General features: G+C 33.4%; 1 protein-coding gene across 18 annotated transcripts in view; it reads right to left on the minus strand.

Moving 5' to 3' along the window:
• The window catches only part of LOC115219721 (phosphatidylinositol 4-phosphate 5-kinase type-1 alpha), a 285,819-nt gene that overhangs the window by 211,617 nt on the left and 67,110 nt on the right, over positions 1-7,092 (minus strand). The window contains exon 1 of one of the 18 annotated variants that reach the window (XR_005002156.1): positions 89-281. The exons of the other annotated variants lie outside the window; for them this stretch is intronic. The gene's annotated coding sequence lies outside the window, so the exon portion shown is untranslated. Of the gene's footprint in view, positions 1-88; positions 282-7,092 lie in introns of those variants that run through there. 18 annotated transcript variants of the gene reach the window in all.

A 7,092-nucleotide genomic window follows, 5' to 3' on the forward strand; every position in this document is an offset into this window, starting at 1 on the left:
CTTCTTGAATAACACAAATAACAACAGAGATGTAAAAAATGAAAATGAAAATGAAAAAAAAAAAAAAAAAAAAAAAAAAAAAAATCACCATAAATCTCATCAGGTATCCTCAAAAGAGACGTCGAAAGTGGTTCGACCTTCATGTTCAAGGCATTTAAAGCAAGTAATCCGTCCAGGATTGTTGGAAAGGACTAAACCACAATTAAAGAATAACAGGAGTGAAAAAGTTGGAAGTAGCCAAGATGCTGGCTGGCCGACAATATACTGCACACTGGAGGAAGAGCTGAACCAAATTAAGAGCAGGGATCAACAGAATACTAAAAACAATCTGCTGATACATTTGGCCTCTTTCAATAATTGATTTGAAGCCAAATCACCAGTTAAGTCTATTTCAAGTGAGACAATCCATAGTAATAAAAGTAAACCGCAGAGATTATGGATGAATGCGTGGCTGATGTATGGTTATGACATGAATTCTGAGATATTGATTGCAACCTACTTTGCACTGTACTGAAAACAGCAACAGTCAAGAAGAAATTGATAGTACTCAGGAAGAAGTTTGTGTTTTATAGACTTGAAAATTTCTACAGCCTCACAGAAAAATAAATACCAAATAAATATTAGAAAAGGAACATAGCCAGTTATTTGCATTGCTCTATACTGCTTATGTGTATTTCCAGGCACCATAAAGTACAACTGTGTTACATATTCATAATCCATAAAAATAAAAAAATGGAAATAATTACATAAACATTCACATATCCACATACAATTTACTGAGATTTTCAGATTATTTATATAGTTACTGCCCTGAGGTTATGAATATAAAGTTCTAGACTTAAGTACTGATAGAGAATTTAGCAATCTTAACCTTAAGGTTATATTACTATATTATATTACATTGCTATTAATAAATGGGAACATTTTATGTAATAAAAATCTTAACTAATCTCAAAATTGTCCATTTAATAATAGAGATTTAACAAAATAGACTCAATCCCATAATGTGAAGATAGTTATGCTATTAAATACGAAATTACAGCCACGTTTTTTTAATTTCAAATTTGCTCGTGCTAACCACAGTAAATTACACTGCTTATTTTTATTCAATATTAATTGTCCAGCTTTATATACTAACGTTAATGAATTAAAAAACTACTTTCTACCACCACAAGGCCTAACTTCATGTAATGCAAAACCTGGAAGTGAATCAAGAGAAGGCATTGTCTGAACTGTGATACAAGTAAATCAGAAGAGCTCAACTTTTACAATGCAAGAGTTATTTTTTCTTCTTTTTCTTTTTTCTGATTAAATAATTTATCCAATCAAGGAGGGAGGGTGAATTTTAAATGCAATGGCCAGTTGAATGAACCAGTAAGTAATAAATAAAATAGAGAAACATTTACAACTGTGCACCATTATCATTATCGTTTTACATCCACTTTCCACACTGACATAGGCAGCACGTGTTGTCATTATTCAAGCCAATTTAAATTGACATGATGAATTAATTTTAAGCTGGTTAAATGCAGGAACAAATGGTAATACAAATTAATTCATGCTTTTTCTTCTTTTTTTTGCGAACCTTATTTGATTAATCTTACTGCTGTCATTATAAAGTGTCTTCACACCCACTTAACAAAGCCCTAAAATGTGCTTGATTCAGTTTATCTGACTAACAAAAAGCAAGATCTATTATTTAAATCATTCCATTACCATATTTCTGATGAGACATGGTGTTGTGTTTATGTTTTTAGTTTTTGAAGTAATCAAAAATTTGGAGGGATTTCATAAAATTAACTTGTTCTAAGATAAAATTACAGTAGTTTTAACTTAACCCTTTGACATTCAGATTATACTGTAAAATGTAATGCTTATCTACTGACATTGTTTTGAATTAATCATGGATTATCTCGGAGCTTAAACATTTTGATGATGTCATTTATTTATCGTTAGAGCAAAATTATAGGGTAAGTGTAAGAGGTCAGATCTGGCCAGTTTGTACATTAAACAGGTAGAATTATTTTGGCCAGACATCGCCAGTTTAAATACTAAAGGGTTAAATATCAACATTATAAAACAGGTGGCTTTATATTACAGAATTAGAAGTAGTCTCTGATTAATATCAAAAGAGTTAAGGTTAATGAGTTAGCAGTAGGTAATTGTGTAGCAAAAGAATGCAGTTGTTAAAAACAACTAGCACAAATGAAACCTCACACCCATGCAGGCATGGAATAATGTGAAAGCATTTTTGAAATTTTTTTTTTAAATGAAAAAGATAACCTGTGTTCAAAGCAAATAGCAGAACTGGAAAATTTTCTGACAACACAGCCACTTTAAAATATTAATATTCAAGTTACTTTATTTTTGTATACTTTAAAATGATTCTTTCACTTAAAAGACATAGGGTATTTACTTCCAGAATAGTTATAAATAGTAAATATTCTTATATCATTGGCAGGAGTAAATTTGGAAAGGTAATCAGTTTCATTAACTCAATTTGGTTTGCAATTTAAAGAGAGAAGACAATCTTGATAAAATCTGATTAAGATATGGATAATTAGTTGACTTTTATAACTGTCATCAAGTTAGTTTGTTTTTTGGGGGTGGAGGGGGTATTTTATTTTATTTTCTTTCATTTTTAGTATCAGTAAAATTATGTGAAGAACAATATCAAGTAATTGGTAAACTGATTCTATTTAACTGAGCAAGTCTAACCAAAACTGAACGACAGTCATGCCTAATGTAAATAAAACAATTTCCCCAACTAATATAAGCAAAATATTTATTGTTTCCATGTCACATCAACCTTCAATCACTGTCACCATCACTTAGACGATTTCTAAGAATGCATATATATATATATAATATATATATACCCACGCAGATATATATATATATACATATATATATATACATACATATATATATATATACCCATGCACATATATATATATATACACATATACACAAATATATATACATGTATATGTATACAAACATATATATACATATCTATATACATACATACATACATATATACATACATATATATATACATACATACATATATATACATACATACATATAACTACATATACATACATACATACATATATATATACATACATACATATATATATACATACATACATATATATATACAACTATATATATACATACATACATATATATATACATACATATATATATACATACATACATACATATACATACATACATACATATATATATACATACATATATATATACATACATATATATATATACATACATATATATATATATACATACATATATATATATATACATACATATATATATATATACATACATATATATATATACATACATACATATATATATACATACATATATACATACATATATATATACATACATACATATATACATACATACATATATACATACATATATATATATATACATACATACATATATACATACAATATATATACATATACATACATATATACAATACATATATTATATACATACATATATACATACATTATATATATATACATACATACATATATATACATACATATATATATACATATACATACATACATATATACATACATATATATATACATATACATACATACATATATACATACATATATATATACATATACATACATACATATATATATACATATACATACATACATATATATATATATATACATATACATACATACATATATATACATATATATACATACATATACATACATACATATATATATACATACATATACATACATACATATACATACATACATATATATACATATATATATATACATACATACACATATATACATACATACACATATATACATACATATATAGACATACATATATACATACACATACATATATATACATACATACACATACATGTGTATGTATGTGCACCAAATGGCAGTTGCAAAAAAGCATTCGTGAAGTAAAACCATGTAGCAACACCAAATGGCGATGCCCCAGCATGGCCACAGCTCGTGAGCTGAAACTAGAATCAATCAATCAATCAATCATACATACACATACATACATATACATACATACATATGCCCATATATACATATATATATACACATACATATACACACACACATATATACATACATATACACACATATATACATACATATACACATATATATATATATATACATACATATACGCATATATATATATATACATACATATACGCATATATATATATACATACATATACGCATATATATATATATATATACATACATATACGCATATATATATATATATACATACATATACGCATATATATATACATACATACATATACGCATATACATATACATACTTATACGCATATATATATACATACTTATACGCATATATATATATACATACTTATACGCATATATATATACATACTTATACGCATATATATATACATACTTATCCCATATATATATATATATATATATACATATCTCCTAATTAGCCTTAAGATTAAATAACGTTTTTACCCACACACTAATATAATATTAATATTGCTAATACATTTTCAGATACTCTATCCCCTAATTAGCCTTAAGATTAAATAACGTTTTTACCCACAAACTTTAATATTGTTAATATTTCTTTTTCAAGTACTCTATCTTCTAATTAGCCTTAATATCTTCCTGCCTTCTCTCGAACATAATTAGATAGATAAACGGATAGACGGATTATCCAGCATGTCCAGAGCATGGAGACCTGACGAGCTGGATTTATTCGTACAAGCGTGTGAGTGCGCCGGCGGAGATAGCCCTAGCAAGGTGATTGCGGCTGCGCTGAAGAGCAGAGGCTACAAGAGGACAGCGGCTCAGATGGAGCGAAAGAAACGGGAATTCGTGCGCTCATATGCGCTTGTACGGTCGCCATTGGCGCACTTGATGCCATCTTTGAGAACGAGCGGGGCAAAGATGGCAAGAATGGAGACGATGAAGAAGTCACCCCCACCTGGTGGACGCCCGGGAGGAGGTTTGAATGAGAAACCTGCCGGGAAGTGAACCCAGGTGCAAGTTCTCCAACCGGCAGCAAGGGCCATGGAGACGGAGAACCCGGTGAAGAGGTAGAGGGAGGAAGATGAACTAAAAGAAGGACTGGAAGAGCTAAAGGAAAAGAAAAAGCTCAAGCAGGACCAAAGGGTGAAAAAACCAGGAATAGAAGTGGAACCGCAAAAGATGGAACCAAACAGTGCACACGGGTGTGTATGTTCTACCTGAGAGGTTCCTGCTGGCATGGAAAGGAAGGTGCAGGCTGTAGCTTGGAACACATCGGGGACCCTGCCACAGAGACACGAGGCAGATGGACAAACCATCAACACAAAGAAAAGGGATGGACCACGCACCACCTGCCCCAAAGCGGAGGTACGCAGATGTTGTGCGCGCCACAAACCGCCAACATGATGTTGTCGAAAGGGCAGCTGCTGAGCAACAATCTTTTTTGTGCATGGCACAAAAGATTGTACAGCAGCTGACCTGGCTTCATCAAACCCAAGCTCGCAGGTGGGACTACCCACTATATACCAGACCACCACAGCAAACAGACACAGGATGGACACCGCCGGCAACAACGTACACCTCACCTCGATGCTCCTACTGAACATCAGAGGACTGCAAACACTCAGTAACAGGACAAAGATCCCGTTCCTGAGAGACTTTGTTGCATGCAATCAAGCCTTATGCATAGCACTTACGGAAACGCACCTGAAACCGGACATAGCAGATGCGGAGTTACACATACCACAGTATGCTGTACTACGGACCGACAGGAAAGAAAGGAGTCATGGAGGTGTTGCTATGTACATCCGTGAGGACCTCACACCCAGGTCCTCTTGTCATACTCAAACTCGGTGTGTGACACACTAATTGTACATATTAGGCAACTTGATGTAGTTGTGTGTGCTACATATCGCCCTCCAGATGCCCCAAGCCATGTGGGCAAGTTTGAAGACTGCCTTATAAAAATAGAAGAAGTTCTAACCACATTAGAACAACACATAGGTGTGCTTCTTATGGGAGACTTCAATCTGCCCAATGTCAGATGGCCCGAGGGCCTTTCTCTCCCAGGAATGACAAGATGTGAACGAGGACAGGCGAGGTCCCTCCTGAACCTCATCAACACCCTGTACATGGAGCAGGTAATACTCCAACCAACCAGGGCAGGTAACACACTGGATCTCTGCTTCACAAATGACATGGATCTCATCCATAATGTGAAAGTGACACCGACACTACTCTCGGATCACAACATGATAGAGCTGACCATGTACGGGCCAAAAGAGAGCACGGACATGCAGCCTACAAGAAACCCTCAAAATCTTTCCAGCTTGAACTACCATAAGGCAAACTGGAAACAAATTGAGAAAAAGATCCTCAAACAAAACTGGCCTAAATGTCTCTCCTCGCCAGACATCGACGTGAAACTTCAACAATTCATGTCTGTAATGCAAGCCATATGCTACAAATGTGTCCCAGAGAGAAAGGCCACTGTACACAAGAACAAAATCCCCAGAGAGAGGAAAATTTTAATGAGACGGCGTACGAAATTTTCAAATCGCCTAAACAAACAGATTGAAAGCAGTGAAAAGTCCCGCCTAAAAATAAAACTGTTGGAAATCGAAAAATGTCTGCAACTCTCCCATGAAAAAGAAAGAGCAGACAAAGAAGCCTGGGCTATAGAAACATAAAATCTAACCCCAGAGCTTTCTACAGGTATGCCAAAGAAACAGCTACAGTGCACTGTAGAATAGGGCCACTCCTCGAAAAGGATGGCACACTTACAGGAAAACCAATGAGGGTAAGTGAAATACTGAATGAGCAATTCAAGAGTGTTTTCACTCCACCCCTTGGGCATCTCCAAATCACCAATCCAACTGACTTTTTTACCACTGCAGATATAAAATCAGAGGCGGCGACGATAGATTACATCGATATAAAGGAAGACGATGTAACCAAGGCTATAGATGAAATGAAAACAGACTCAGCTACTGGCCCCGATGGATTC

Source organism: Octopus sinensis, linkage group LG15 (genome assembly GCF_006345805.1).
Source record: "Octopus sinensis linkage group LG15, ASM634580v1, whole genome shotgun sequence".
NCBI lineage: Eukaryota > Metazoa > Mollusca > Cephalopoda > Octopoda > Octopodidae > Octopus > Octopus sinensis.